Raw genomic sequence first — 16,770 nt, 5'->3', positions numbered from 1 at the left:
ATCATTAGTCCAATGCAGAATGCCTTTCTAGGTGAGAGAATGATGTCAGACAACATCAATTTAGTTCAGGAGCTTCTTCGTCATCATGGCAGGAAGAGAGCTTCTCCTAAATGTCTCATGAAGGTTGATTTTAAGAAAGCTTTTGATTTAGTTCAATGGCATTTCTTGTGTCAGTTGCTTCACATGTTTGGCTTCCCAAAATGATTTGTGCATTTAATTATGAAATGTGTTGAAACTATATCCTTCTCGTTGCAGTTAATGGCAATCTTTATGGCTTCTTTCCTGAAAAGAGTGGAGTTAGACAAGGTGATCCATTATCTCTATATTTGTTCATCTTATGCATGGAATACTTCTCCAGAATGCTTAAGCTAGCATTGAGGAATTGTGATTTTCGTTTCCACCCGAAATGTAATGTCCATGATATACGGCACCTTGCTTTTGCTGATGATGTACTTTTGTTGTCTCGTGGGGATAGACACTCGGTTTTCACTATATTTCAGCAGCTAATAATCATCGGGCAGACTTCGAGGTTGACTATAAATACAGCAAAATCATCAATATATTTTGGGGGCGTTAGTGAAACTTTAAAGCAGTTAATCCTCAATGATACTGGCTTCAGAGAAGGTAGTTTTTGTTGGTGGGAGAAACCACTAGTGGTGGCTCTGATACCAATTGTTGGGGATTCTGCTCCCCCTCACGGAACGGTGGTGTTCATGATCATTGCTTAAAGGAGGCTAAGCACACTAACACAATATGTAACATGGTTCGGCTAATTGCCTACATCCACGGGAGAGATCGATATTATTAGAGATAGAGAAAGAATACAACACATGGAGTAGGATCACATTCACTCAACTCTCATCTCTCATTGCTACATAGGGTAGCAGCTGCATAAGGCAGCAGGGCTGCTGGTGGCAGCCCTTCTCTTTCTTTCTCTCTTCTTCTCTCTTTTGTTCTTGCTCTCTCTCTCATTTTGTGCTGCACTCTTGGTGTCTATTTATAGGCTTCAATGACAGCTCCTCTTGCTCCTTTGTCAACAATGATGGCTGCCACCAACAACCCACCATTGTAGCCTCCTTTGACAATGTCAAGGGGCTGCAAATGCTGCACCAGCAGCCCTCTTTGACTCTCATATGGCAGCCATCTTCTTTGACAATGGCAGCTATATAATTGGCAATATTCCAACAGTTTTCCCTTTAAATATCTCGGTATTCCTTTCAGCCCCCACAGACTTGTAGCAAGTCAATACTCTCCTCTGTTGCAGAAATTGGAATTGAGAGTGCAAAGTTGGATAGGGAAACATCTCACTTATGCTGGGAGGTTGGAGCTAGAGCAAACAGTTCTCTATGGCATGGTTTGGCTTAGCATTTTTTCTATGCCGAGTAGTGTAATTAATCAAATTATTTGCATCTACAGGAACTTCTTGTGGTCAAGCAACTATACAAAAAGTAACTCTGCTCTTATAGCCTGGAAACAGCTTTGTCTCCCAAGAAGGAAGAGGGCCTGGGTTTATTTGACTAAAAGGCTCGAAACAAGAGCTTCTTAACAAAACAACTCTGGAACATTCATCTCAAAACAAACTCCATATGGATCCAATAAATTCATCACTTTTACCTACAACAGAATACTATATGGTCTGTGACTGCTCATCACTCTACATCCCCCCTTTGGAAATCCATTATCCTGTTAAAAGATCAGTTACTTGAAGATTGCGGGAGCCTAGAGGAAGCAGTTACTTTACTTCGGCAATGGAACCGTGGGGATGGCAACTTCTCGGCGAAAGCATATAATTATTTTAGACTCTCTGGTCCTCAAGTAAACTAGGCACGAGTGATATGGGAGCAATGGTCTATGCCAAGACACAACTTCATTTTATGGCTAGCGGTGTTGAGAAAATCGAGAACAAAAGATCGACTTCGGTTTTTTCAAAGTGTTCTTTGTGGACAAATAGAGGAATCACATAGCCATTTATTTTTCACTTGTTCTTGGACAGCTTGCTTCTGGTTGCAAATCAAGTTGTGGCTACGCATCAGTAGGAGGATGATGACCGTGACCAGTGCCATCAGGGGACTACACTCCAGGGGAAATAACTTGGAAGCACGAATGAAAAGAGTCTCTTTAGGTCTCACGGTTTATCTTATTTGGGAAGAAAGGAACAAGAGTATTTTTTATGGATCTTGTACTTCGGTGGGAAATGCCTTTCGAAAATTTCAGGTTATGTTTTATACTGTTTTTCATTTCTATGAAAAAGACCATCACATTCTCAATGTTGGCTGAGGTGCGTGGTTGCGGTTTTTGATGATCAGCGGTTTAGGGCAGTCTTTTGTTTGCTTCTTGCTGCTGGTTGGTTTGGTCTGTAGCGGTTCAGGGCAGTCTTTTGTTCGCTTCTTGCTGCTGGTTGGTTTGCTGTTGTAGTTTTCACGTTATTTCCATATCTTGTTGACTGCTGACAGTAGTAATCTGTGCTGGTTGGTCTGGTTATTGTTGATGGTCCTTTGCTTTGGATGGTCTTCATCTGACGTGGTAGATGGGAATTGCTGCTTTTATATGAGGAAGATGAACAGTGTTCTGGATACATGCAATGCTGCTGCATGCAAGGCGTGTAATCTCTTTCACGCTGCATGCAATGCAATGCTTGCAACGCGTGGAATCTCTTTCACGCTGCATGCAATGCTGCTGCATGGGCGAGTGAGTAGCTGGTCCAAGCGGGTTCTTCCATGTCGCAGACAGATGGAATGCAATTGATGAAAGCTGTTTGTTGTGTGTGGAATCTCCTTCACGCTGCATGGGTGAATACCAAGCAGTTTCTTCCGTGTGGCAGACAGATGGGATGCAAGATTGATGACAGCTGTGTGTTGATTTGTTGGATCACTTTCAAGGCTGGTTATTTTAGACACCTGTTCTAGAATAGGTTTCTTTTCTAACCTATCAGATAGGCTATCTATGTTTTGTGGGGAGGATATTCCCCACTAATTATTCATGTTTATATGGTCATTGCCAGTCTAGGCATATGTTATTATTTTTTGGGTCGATGGTACATGTTTGTATATTAACTTGCTAGGTCATCAGCCTTGTTACTTTAGATCTATAATACGTACTTGCATTTTGATTAAAAAAAAAGAGTATGTCTCTTAGATGTGCTTGCTGGGGATACCTTATCCTATTGATGATTGTTCTGGCGATGGCCACTTTGATGGGCGTCATCTTTGTTCAGACAAATTAGATGGAGGTTTGATTTCTTTCTCTCCGCCTTTTTTTGTCAAGGATCTGCTTTTTGTTTGGCCTGATGGGGTCTCTGGCTTCTCTTTTGTTCATATTCACACTATTCATATCACCATCATCGGCGTTGATTTCTCTGCTAACCCTGATGGTGCTGGGTTCTTCGAAGGATTTGCTACCTGGATTGTTGTTCTTCTTTGCATCAGAGCTTCTAGCCTTGGTAGGGTTTTCCCTACTCGCCATCCTCTGTAATGTTTTGTCCCTTGTGTAATAGAGCGCATGCTTACCTTCTGGCATAACATGGGGTAATAAACCTCATATTTTTGTATTGCAGGTTCTCCTTGCTTTGTTATAGCTTGCTGTTATTGTATTTTGTTCTGTATATGTCCTACTCCTTCTCTTGGCTATTACTGGATGGCTGGAAGGCGCTTGTTTGTCTCTTGGTTGAATTGGATGAGAATTCTTGTTGATGCTATATTTGTTGGGTAGCTTCATTGAGCTTGACTGCAGATTTGTTACTATTGAAGTGTGTCCTGGGACTGCTTGTTGTGATGCTAGCTTTCCTCCTTAGCTTGTGTTATGCAGGATAGTTAGCTTGTTGCTGCTATATGCAGCTTGGTGTGTTGTGCTTCTTGTAGCTGGCTGGACTTATGATTTGCTAGAGTTGTTGTGTTTCTTATCTGGCTTGTTCTCTTGGTTACTGCCATGCATCTCTCCTCCCCTTGTTGGGTGATGCTTGCTGATGCATGGTTCTTAGCTTCCTTGTCAGGTCTTGGTGTCTTGGATTGATGGTCTTTACTGTAGGTGGAGGCTGCTTTAGGGTCATGAGGCTAAGCTAGAGTATGTGCTATTTTGGCAATGTGTGGTGTCCTGCTGCAAAGGATTTCTTTGCCTGTTTGGATGAGGCTCTCTCCCCAAATGCTTGGCCCCTCTTTGCTGACATGGTGCTCTGGTTTATCCGATATGCACTTTGCTTGCTGTGGATGTCCTCCTTCCTTATGGTTGCCTTTGCCTGTTGACGTACTGCTGCTTTGCTGGGGCTCTGTCTGACTGGGTGAGGTTCTCTCCCCATGTCCAGACTGTACGCCCCTTTGTTCTATATTGTTCTATTTTGGTTTTTATGCAGGTCTGATTTGGTTGCCATCGGGTTCTTTTTTTGGGCTCTTATGGTGTCTGTTCCCACTCTATTTTTCTCTAGATAGTTGTTATGGATCCCAACAGTTTGGGTGAGACTCTCTCCTCAAATGCTTAGGCTACTTGTTGTGTACTCTGTCGTTGCTCTGCTAGTTTGTTCTTAGTGGAGAATTTTCAAATGGAGTCTGTTATAGTAGAGCTTTAGACAACGTTGTGGGGCAGGTTTGATCTACTGGTGACAATGCGCGGATGGTTTCTCTTGATTACTTGGTAAAAGGATCTGGCTGGGTGAGGCTCTCTCCCCTAATGTTTGGTCCCCTTGCATGTTGCTATATTGGAGAGGCTGCTTTGCTTTTATGGATAGCCGGTTTGTTGAGGAGTTTTGATGCCTGCAATTGCAACCAATCAGCTGGGTTGGAAGGAGAATTGTCTCTCTAATACAGCCAATTTTTAGGACTCCAAGCTGATGCTTTCTTTACTTGCTTGCTTGGGTTTTTATGTATGTTTATTGTCATATAGCTTTGATGCTTATTCTAGGGAGCTTGTTCCCTTTGTTGTTCAAGGGAGTCTGTTCCCTTTGCTTCTAATCAGCAAGGTTGTCTTGCTTATAGGTTGTTCAAGGGAGTCTGTTCCCTTTATCTAGATATATTTGTATTTATTTACTAATGGTCTCCAACTTGTTTATTTTTTATCTATACAATTCTTACATTTGATTTAAAAAAAGGAGTATTTCTACTATTCTACAACATAGGCTTGCTTCGGTTTCTTTAGGGAGAATGTTACCTTCTGGTTTCTGCACATTGTTGTGATTTATGGTCGGTTTGCTTGTTCTGGGGAGGCTGTTCCCTAGCACAAGCCTTTTGTGATATTGTTTCTCTTCTATTCAGCAAGATCTGCTTGCTTTGGTTTTCTCAAGGGAGTCTATTCCCTTTGCTCTGTATATATCTACTACTGGTTTCCAGCTTGTTCAGTTTTGATCTATAAATTCTTACATTTCATTAAAAAAAAGAGAGTTTATATCCAGGCAGATGCTTCTTTGTCTGCTAGGTTTGTTTTTATGTATGTTTATTTCTATATGGCTTTCATGCATGTTTAAGGGAGCCTATTCCCTTTGATTTTAGGTTGTACAAGGGAGTCTGTTCCCTTTGCTTTTTATTAAGCAAGCTGGTCTTGCTATGGTTTGTTCAAGGGAGTTTGTTCCCTTTGCCTGACTATGTTTGTCTACATATATTGCTGGTTTCTAGCTTGTGAAATTTTGATATATACAATTCTTACATTTGATACAAAAAAAAAGTATTTCTATGGACTAGTGATGCCTGTTGAGGCTCTTCAACTCTAGTTGCCTGGAAGACTATTTGCATGCCTAAAACAGAAGGTGGTCTGGGTTTATTTGATCTTTGTGCCCGTAACAGAAGCTTTCTTGGCAAACAATTATAGCATATACATCTTAAAACAGACTCAGTTTGGATTTGCTAGATCCACCATTTTTACTTGAGCAGTGGCACCATTTAGATTGTCCAAGCGCATCATTCCTCTTGCCCATTGTGGAAAGTAATCCTCTCTGTTAGGGACCTTATTTTTCAGCACTATAGGGACTTAGAGGTGGAGAGCATCTCTTTGATGAGTAACTGGTCTAATTCTACAATAAAACTTCATACTATGGCTGGCTATCATGGGTAAACTTCGAACCCGCGACAGGTTGTGATTTATCCTTATTGACCCCACTTGTGTTTTATGTCGATGTGAGGAAGACACCCATGGCCATCTGTTTTTCGCTTGTATTTGGATGGGTCGCTTGTGGGCTAAGATAAAATCTTGGCTTAGAATTGGCAGGAGGATGTTGACCTTAAACAGTGCACTTCGTGGGCTACACTCCAAGAGATACAACATGGAGTTTCGGATGAGAAGAGTCTCCTTGGCCATCACGGTGTATCTTATCTGGGAAGAAAGAAATAAACGGGTTTTTGAAGCAAAGTCTAGAGGAGTTGATACTGTTTTCAGAAGATTCCAAATCTTGTTTTATATTGTGTTCCATTTTCATGACAAAGACCACCTCTAATTGGTTGTAGGGTGAACATCTTGGATGGATGGTTATAGGTCTAATCTTTGGGTCGCAAGAGATATTGCTATAGCTTCTCTTCTGCTAGTAGTCCTCCGCTGTTGGTTATCGCGATCCTCTTCATGGTTTATATTCAGTTCTTCATGGCCAGTCACTCTCATGCATATCGCTCGCCCTCTAGTTTGGTTTTGCATGGTGCGGTTTTGGGTGTGCATGGTGAAGTCTTTGATGTGCATGTATTTCCACGTGCTGAAGATTGTCGTTGGGCCCGTCATTTTGTCTTGCATCCCCCCCTGTGTTTGTTGCTCATAGCTTTCTCCTTGTGATTCATCACTATGTGGATGCATGGTACATGTATATTGGCTTCACGTGTCACCCTTTGCTGCTAGGCCCACTTACTTCTATCCTTGGGTGGTTCGTGGTCTTTAGCTTATGGCTTCTGGGTTTTTTGTGTATAGGGTGTTAGCTTTTATATGTTTATGGTTTGTTTTGATGATTTGTTGATGGCATCTACTTTCCTCGGTTATCCTTGGCACATGTAGTCTCTAGGTTTCTAAAATAATTGATGGCCTGTTTCTTTAGGTTGTATTTGTCTTTGTGCTTGCTGGGAGCCTATTCCTACTGGCTTGTTCTGTACAGGTGTATAATTGGCTTGCTGGTTTTCCAGCTAGTCTATCTTTTTGATCTATAAAATTCTAACATTTGATAAAAAAAAAAAGAGTAGTCAGTGTCGGATAGAGAGAGATGTTCTCCTTCGCATTCAAAAATTTAGCATAAGAAGGAACCTGTTTGATAGCATCCAGCAAAAGGTATATTGATCCTTACCTGTTTGAAAGTTTCAAAAATTTCAGAGTTGTGATTGACTTTCCTTTGTTTAGTCATGGCATGAGGAAATGGAAGTGCTGGCGGCGAATCAGTCTTTTCTTTGCAATGATCAGATTCAACCCCTTCCTTACCCTCAGAGATTGACTTATCATCATTCTCACAAGGTTCAAGAATGGGTTTTTCAATAACCTTACCACTACGAAGAGTGATGACTGATTTGACCTGATCCATGTGTTGGCTTCCAGAACTACTTGCATTTACATTGTATTGCCCCTTTGGATTTTGTTGTGGTTGAGAAGGAAACTTACCTTTCTCTTGGAAACTGAGAGCAGATGTGAACTTTGCAAGAGTATCTTTAAAATCTGTCATGCTTTGAGCAAGTTGAGTGTTAATTGCCTCTTGCTTTTCCATAAATGCATGCAATGTTTCCTCAAGATTTCTTCTAGGAGGGGGAGCATAAGGAAGTGCATATCCATGAGAATTTTGGAAATTATGATGTGCTTGAAATGGTGGCTGAGAAGTTTGAGCATTATTGTTCTCACTCTTCCAACTGAAATTTGGATGCTTTCTCCAACCAGGGTTATATGTTTGTGAATATGGGTTATGGTTGGGCCTTTGAAAACTGTCTAATGCATGAGCTTGTTCATGGAGACATTCTTTAAAAGAAGGCAAGGTTGGACAATCATTGGTTGAATGTTCGTTGGTTTCACAGATTTGACATGCAATGTCTTGAACAGATTTTAGTTGACCACTCTTTTTTAATTCTAGTGCCTCAACCTTTCTAGCTAAAGATGCAAACTTGGCTTGGAGGTCATGATCTTCCCTAAGGTTGTACATACCTCCACTAGATGTATGAGGTTGGGTTTTACTTGGTGCCTCATAAATACCTGTGGTGTCCCAATTTTGCGCATTTTCAGCTAGCAAGTCTAGGTATTCCATTGCTTCATTAGGGTCTTTATCCTCAAAAGTTCCATTGCACATCAATTCAACCATTTGCCTATCTCTAGGAGTTAACCCTTCATAAAAATGTGAAACTAATCTCCATGTTTCAAAACCATGATGGGGGCAAGTATTAAGCAAATCTCGATACCTATCCCAACATTGATAAAATGTTTCCCCTGGTTGTTGAGAGAAAGTAATGATTTGTCTTTTGAAAGAGTTCGTTCTGTGAGATGGAAAAAACTTCTTTGAAAATTGTTGTTGCATTTCATCCCAAGCACGAATGGATCCAGGTCTCAAATTTTGTAGCCATGTTTTAGCTTTATCTTTTAATGAAAAAGGAAAAAGCTTCAATCTAATGGTGTTCATGCTACAATTTGAGTCATTATATGTGTTGCAAACCTCCTCAAATTCCCTTAAATGCAAGTATGAATTTTCTAAATCTAAGCCATGAAAAGATGGTAAAAGTTGAATAATGCCTGTCTTAAAATTAAAATGAGATGCATCAGGTGGAAAAACTATGCATGAGGATGCACTTGTTCTTGTGGGATTCATGTGGTCTCTAAGTGTTCTAACCCGAATATTCTCATTATTTTCATTATGAAGTGATTGGTTATCTTCTTCAGCCATATTTTCTGAAAATGATGAGGATACCCTACAAAGTCTACCACTTAATGTACGTGACCACTCTCATGCACGTGTAAGAAGAGAATAAAAGGAAGAAGAAAACAAAAGAAAGAGAAACAAAACAAAAGAAACAAAGTTAGATACAAGAAAAGAGAAAAGAGAAAATAAAATAAATACTATAATTTGTACAAGAATTTACCTCCCCGGCAACGGCGCCAAAAACTTGACACGACCAAAAGATTGATGTCTTTTCCCAAGTGCAGGAGTGTCGAAGTAATAAATAACCCGGCAAGACCGGGGTCGAACCACAGGGAGGTTAATTGTATAAATTATAGACAACAATAATACAACAACAACAATAGTAACAATAATAAAAATAACAATAATAGTAATAATAATAATAATAGTAATAGTAATACTAGTAGTAGTAGTAGTAATAATAATAGTAATATTAATACTAAAGAAGAAGTTGATGAGAACTTTGAGATGGAAAATTAATGTAAGGATTAAACAATGATAACAACAAATGTCAAGGTTAGAGGATCCACTAATGGTACATTAAACAAGTATAGTATAAACTCTTATTATTCAACTTGAAACCACACACAAAGGAGGTTCCAATCGGATTATAAATTGTTAACATGATTACATTAGTTATCTTATTCGAATAATGCTAATACTTGTAAATGTTGTCAGGCATTCATGATTATAACTTATGTTAACAACAAATCAAGTTCCTTTCATAGCTCAGGTGTCGGTTATACCATACAGTATGGGCTATGAAAGTGTCAAGTATTTGTTGTACCAAATGTTATACAACATAAATCTAGATTAACCATTTAACAAGCAAAGTATTATAAGTGAACAAGATAACAAATATAAAGCATGTTAGTATCCAGCATTAAGGTCCATGTTAAGTTTATATTATACTTATTCTTACACTATTAGTGTACCCTTTTCACCTTGACATAATTAATTTAGCTAGACATAATGAAAGAAAGAAACATAAATAAACAAGGAAAGGAAATGAAAAGCATAAGCAAGAGATTAATTATAAGCAAAACTTAAGCATTACAAAATATAAAGAGAGAGCAAGAGCATGATCTTGATCTGAAAACCAAGATGCCTAAATACATGGCAAATGCCTCCTTTTATAGGCCAAAATTCGGAACTATTGATTTGTTGACTAATTGATGAGTAGGTGGCCACATCTTGACTTGGTGACAATTCTTATCTTCTTGTCTGCCAAAAACGTCATTGATGACGTCATAATTTGAACAAACTTGAATCATGAAAGTTCTAGGAAATTGTCTCATCTTTCCAGGGTAAAAATTTGAGATCATTTGGACTTCTAGAACTCAAGATATGGGCTGAACAAGGAACAGTTTCTGGGCTGCAGGACAGATTCGGACTTCTTCTTTGTTGCTACAATTTGGACTTGAAAACGGCCTTTTTAAATCTTGGGCTCCACATGAAAGTTGTAGGCCTATGTCTTATCTTTCCATCCATATAAAATGGACCTAAATCCAAGATCTACAACTCCAGATATGACCCAATTACCGAACTATGTTCCAGTTTGGACTGCACCAGCATCTCTTTGGCCATCTTTTTGTCCTTTCAATTTCAGTACTTCAACTCATCAATCAATTCTTTCATTTATGTGATAGGCCTGCATTTAAGATGAACATTTACCATAAATTAAAGGTATCTTATATAATTAGATATGTTATTATAAAACATGCTTTAGTTAAGGAGTTATTGATACTTTAAGTGCAAAATGATGATATAAAACCTTGATAAAAATGCACTTTTAAGTACTAATCACACCCCCCAACCAGCTTATTACTAGTCCCTAGTAATTAAGGCGTTAAACTAGAAAAACAATTTGCAAATTCCACAAAGCAAGGCATTCATCATTCAACTTCCATTAATCTATCCAGATAAACAAACTCTCATTAAATTTATATATCTGCTCAATACCTCTTAAACAAAATATTAATGAACCTTCCTTGTTATGTGCTCAATGTATGAAACATAGATGATGGGGCTTTTGTTGGAAGAAAACAATATTTTTGTTCTAATGTTTAAGGTTAACTTCCTTGGGTTGGGATTATTTTATTTTATTTTATTTTACTTTTTTTTTAATATCTATACATATAACATAAAACACAATGCATCTTTAACCCATGTAACGAGCTTTCGGCTAATGACTCCCAGACCAGTTGATCTTAGGGCATTAGGTGTTGAGACACCCCTACGAGCTTAGTAACTCGGGTTGCAGATACTGATACGTAGATAGTGCAATGTTTGATTCCCTTAAGCTTTTCTCCTTAACCCATGTAACAAGCTTTGGGCCAATAGCTCCCAAGTCAGTTGACTTTAGGGTATTAGGTGTTAAAACACCCCTTCGGGCTTAATTGCTTAGGTTAGGGAGGTTACGAAATCAAACTTATCTACGTTTTTATTATCATCTTTTTCTTTTTCTTTTTCTTTTTCTTTTTCTTTTTTTTTCTTTTTCTTTTCTTTGCAAATTATAGACTATCCCTATCCCTTAGTTGTTACCTTTAACAAAAGAACATAAATAATGTAATAATCCAATGTGCAACCCACAATCATATGTTAAAGTGTGTGTGTGAAAATGAAGGTTTACGAATACTTGTTAAATGAGTATATGAGCAGAATCAAGTGATAACAATGCGAGAGTTTGTAAACCTAAATATTTCAAGAAGTATTCTAATAGGCCTTGTTATGAATATTGCAAATAACCATTAGAAAATGTTTACTAAGATGCGTCTCAAGAGTCATTCCCCCTTACTCTACCATCCTAGTAATAACAGTTTTGCCCAATGGTTTTTAAAACAAAAACAGTTAGTTGGTTAGTTTTTTTTTTTTTTTTTTAAATACTACTACCCTCTCCCCCCAACCAAAACGAGACATTGTCCTCAATGTCTTAAGGTAGAAAGATAGCGTATAGAAGACATTACCTGAAACAACGAACACTGACAATCCTGAAACACACTTAAACAAATATAAGAGATAACAAAACAAAAGGATATTATGCTATTAATAAAACCAAAAGACATAAATTTTTACAAACTAAGACTCAAATCGTAGTTGTGATTGTGGCTCACATCTTCCCTTGGTTTTACGTCCAAGAACGGCTTAAACGCCCTCTATGGGTCGGGGATAGGCTTCCCATCCAGTTTTCTTAAAAACTGGCAAACAGAGTCTTTTATAGTCAGATTCCCAAGACTAAGTCGATCACGTTCTTTATGGAAATGGGGTCATAAGTCTTGAAATGCACAATGCACATCTCCACCAGGATATGTCTCCAAAGTCAATAGAAGATTATCTAAAGATTCCTTATGTTTTGAAATAAATCCTGACTTTTGACAATTTTCACAAGCTTTGCAAAATGCATGCGTGTCCTTGAAAATGGTGGGCCAATAAAATCCATTTTGTAAAATTTTCGCAGCTGTCTTTTTTGACGAGAAATGACTCCCACATGCTTCAGAATGACAAAATTTAATGACATTACTTACCTCATTGTCAGGAATGCATCTTCGAAATATTTGATCAGGACAATATTCAAATAAGTAAGGGTCATCCCAATTAAATTTCTTCACTTCGTTCAGAAACTGATCTTTGTCTTCGGTACTCCAAAGAGTTGGCAAATCTCCTGAGGCAAGGAAATTGATATTTTTAGCAAACCAAGGCATTGAACTAAGAGAAAGTAAGGATTTATCAGGAAAGTAATCATCGGTTGGTGTGATGTCAGATATCGAATCTGTTGTCACTCTTGACAAAAGATTCGCATCAACATTTTCAATGCCTTTTTCATTCGTGATTTTTTCCTGAGAATAAGTCATTTGCAAATCTTCAAATTCATCAAACTCAGTATTACTCAAAGTAGATTCAAATTGATCATAAACCAATTCTTCAATAAAATCTACTTCTTGTAAATCATTATCATCTCGAGGTTGCTTGCAAATGTTGAAAATATTCATCTCCAATGTCATGTTCCCAAATGATAGCTTCATCAGTCCATTCCTACAATTAATCAATGCATTAGAGGTTGCAAGAAATGGACGCCCTAAAATAACAGGAAATGAATTGCATGCTTTAACAGGTTGTGTGTCCAAGACAATAAAATCCACAGGATAAATGAACTTATCGACTTGTACTAACACATCTTCAACTATTCCTCTAGGCACTTTTACAGATCTATCGGCAAGTAAAAGAGTTACAGAAGTTGGTTTTAACTCACCTAGATTGAGACTTTGAAAAACTGAATATGGAAGTAAATTCACACTAGCTCCAAGATCAAGTAAGGCTCTTTCAATTTTATATTCTCCAATAAAGCAAGAAATTGTCGGACAACCAGGGTCTTTATATTTCAAAGCATTATTGTTCTGAAGAATGGCACTTACTTGTTCGGCTAAAAAGGCTTTCTTTTTCACATTCAGTTTTCTCTTCACAGTGCACAGATCTTTCAAAAATTTAGCATAAGAAGGAACCTGTTTGATAGCATCCAGCAAAGGTATATTGATCCTTACCTGTTTGAAGGTTTCAAAGATTTTAGAGTTGTGATTGACTTTCCTTTGTTTCGTCATGGCATGAGGAAATGGAAGTGCTGGCGGAGAATCAGTCTTTTCTTTGCAATGATCAGATTCAACCCCTTCCTTACCCTCAGAGATTGATTCATCATCATTCTCACAAGGTTCAAGAGTGGGTTTTTCAATAACCTTACCACTGCGAAGAGTGATGACTGACTTGACGTGATCCATGTGTTGGCTTCCCGAACTACCTGCATTCAAATTGTATTGCCCCTTTGGATTTTGTTGTGGTTGAGAAGGAAACTTACCTTTCTCTTGGAAACTGAGAACAAATGTCAATTTTACAAGAGTATCTTTAAAATCTGTCATGCTTTGAGCAAGTTGAGTGTTAATTGTCTCTTGCTTTTCCATAAATACATGCAATGTTACCTCAAGATTTTTTCTAGGAGGTGGAGCATAAGGAGGTGCATATCCATGAGAATTTTGGAAATTATGATGTGCTTGAAATGATGGCTGTGAAGTTTGAGCATTATTGTTCTCACTCTTCCAACTGAAATTTGGATGATTTCTCCAACCAGGGTTATATGTTTGCGAATATGGGTTATGGTTGGGCCTTTCAAAACTTTTTAATGCATGGGCTTGTTCATGAAGACATTCCTTAAAAGAAGGCAAGGTTGGACAATCATTGGTTGAATGTTCGTTGGTTTCACAGATTTGACATGCAATGTCTTGAATAGATTTTAGTTGACCACTCTTTTTTAATTCTAGTGCCTCAACCTTTCTAGCTAAAGATGCAAACTTGGCTTGGAGGTCATGATCTTCCCTAAGGTTGTACATACCTCCACTAGATGTATGAGGTTGGGTTTTACTTGGTGCCTCATAAATACCTGTGGTGTCCCAATTTTGCGCATTTTCAGCTAGCAAGTCTAGGTATTCCATTGCTTCATTAGGGTCTTTATCCTCAAAAGTTCCATTGCACATCAATTCAACCATTTGCCTATCTCTAGGAGTTAACCCTTCATAAAAATGTGAAACTAATCTCCATGTTTCAAAACCATGATGGGGGCAAGTATTAAGCAAATCTCGATACCTATCCCAACATTGATAAAATGTTTCCCCTGGTTGTTGAGAGAAAGTAATGATTTGTCTTTTGAAAGAGTTCGTTCTGTGAGATGGAAAAAACTTCTTTGAAAATTGTTGTTGCATTTCATCCCAAGCACGAATGGATCCAGGTCTCAAATTTTGTAGCCATGTTTTAGCTTTATCTTTTAATGAAAAAGTAAAAAGCTTCAATCTAATGGTGTTCATGCTACAATTTGAGTCATTATATGTGTTGCAAACCTCCTCAAATTCTCTTAAATGCAAGTATGAATTTTCTAAATCTAAGCCATGAAAAGATGGTAAAAGTTGAATAATGCCTGTCTTAAAATTAAAATGAGATGCATCAGGAGGAAAAACTATGCATGAGGGTGCACTTGTTCTTGTGGGATTCATGTGGTCTCTAAGTGTTCTAACCCGAATATTCTCATTATTTTCATTATGAAGTGATTGGTTATCTTCTTCAACCATATTTTCTGAAAATGATGAGGATACCCTACAAAGTCTACCACTTAATGTACGTGACCACACTCTCATGCAAGTGTAAGAAGAGAATAAAAGGAAGAAGAAAACAAAAGAAAGAGAAACAAAACAAAAGAAACAAAGTTAGATACAAGAAAAGAGAAAAGAGAAAATAAAATAAATATTATAATTTGTACAAGAATTTACCTCCCCGGCAACGGCGCCAAAAACTTGACACGACCAAAAGATTGATGTCTTTTCCCAAGTGCAGGAGTGTCGAAGTAATAAATAACCCGGCAAGACCGGGGTCGAACCACAGGGAGGTTACTTGTATAGATTATAAGCAACAATAATACAACAACAACAACAAGAATAATGATGATAATAATAATAGTGAAGAAGAAGAGGAAGAAGTTGATGAGAACTTTTGAGATGGAAGATTAGCGTAGGATTAAACAATGATAACAACAAATGTCAAGGTTAGAGGATCCACTAATGGTACATCAAACAAGTATAGTATAAACTCTTATTATTCAACTGGAAACCACACACAAAGGAGGTTCCAATCGGATTATAAATTGTTAACATGATTACATTAGTTATCTTATTCGAATAATGCTAATACTTGTAAATGTTGTCAGGCATTCATGATTATAACTTATGTTAACAACAAATCAAGTTCCTTTCATAGCTCAGGTGTCGGTTATACCATACAGTATGGGCTATGAAAGTGTCAAGTATTTGTTGTACCAAATGTTATACAACATAAATCTAGATTAACCATTTAACAAGCAAAGTATTATAAGTGAACAAGATAACAAATATAAAGCATGTTAGTATCCAGCATTAAGGTCCATGTTAAGTTTATATTATATTTATTCTTACACCATTAGTGTACCCTTTTCACCTTGACATAATTAATTTAGCTAGACATAATGAAAGAAAGAAACATAAATAAACAAGGAAAGGAAATGAAAAGCATAAGCAAGAGATTAATTATAAGCAAAACTTAAGCATTACAAAATATAAAGAGAGAGCAAGAGCATGATCTTGATCTGAAAACCAAGATGCCTAAATACATGGAAAATGCCTCCTTTTATAGGCCAAAATTCGGAACTATTGATTTGTTGACTAATTGATGAGTAGGTGGCCACATCTTGACTTGGTGACAATTCTTATCTTCTTGTCTGCCAAAAACGTCATTGATGACGTCATAATTTGAACAAACTTGAATCATGAAAGTTCTAGGAAATTGTCTCATCTTTCCAGGGTAAAACTTTGAGATCATTTGGACTTCTAGAACTCAAGATATGGGCTGAACACGGAACAGTGTCTGGGCTGCAAGATAGATTCGAACTTCTTCTTTGTTGCTACAATTTGGACTTGAAAACGGCCTTGTTAAATCTTGGGCTCCACATGAAAGTTGTAGGCCTATGTCTTATCTTTCCATCCATATAAAATGTACCTAAATCCAAGATCTACAGCTCCAGATATGACCCAATTACCGAACTATGTTCCAGTTTGGACTGCACCAGCATCTCTTTGGCCATCTTTTTGTCCTTTCAATTTCAGTACTTCAACTCATCAATCAATTCTTTCATTTATGTGATAGGCCTGCATTTATGATGAACATTTACCATAAATTAAAGGTATCTTATATAATTAGATATGTTATTATAAAACATGCTTTAGTTAAGGAGTTATTGATACTTTAAGTGCAAAATGATGATATAAAACCTTGATAAAAATGCACTTTTAAGTACTAATCACACCCCCCAACCAGCTTATTACTAGTCCCTAGTAATTAAGGTGTTAAACTAGAAAAACAATTTGCAAATTCCACAAAGCAAG

This window comes from Populus nigra, chromosome 2 (assembly GCF_951802175.1).
Source record: "Populus nigra chromosome 2, ddPopNigr1.1, whole genome shotgun sequence".
Taxonomy (NCBI): domain Eukaryota; kingdom Viridiplantae; phylum Streptophyta; class Magnoliopsida; order Malpighiales; family Salicaceae; genus Populus; species Populus nigra.
This window is presented reverse-complemented; position numbering follows the sequence as displayed.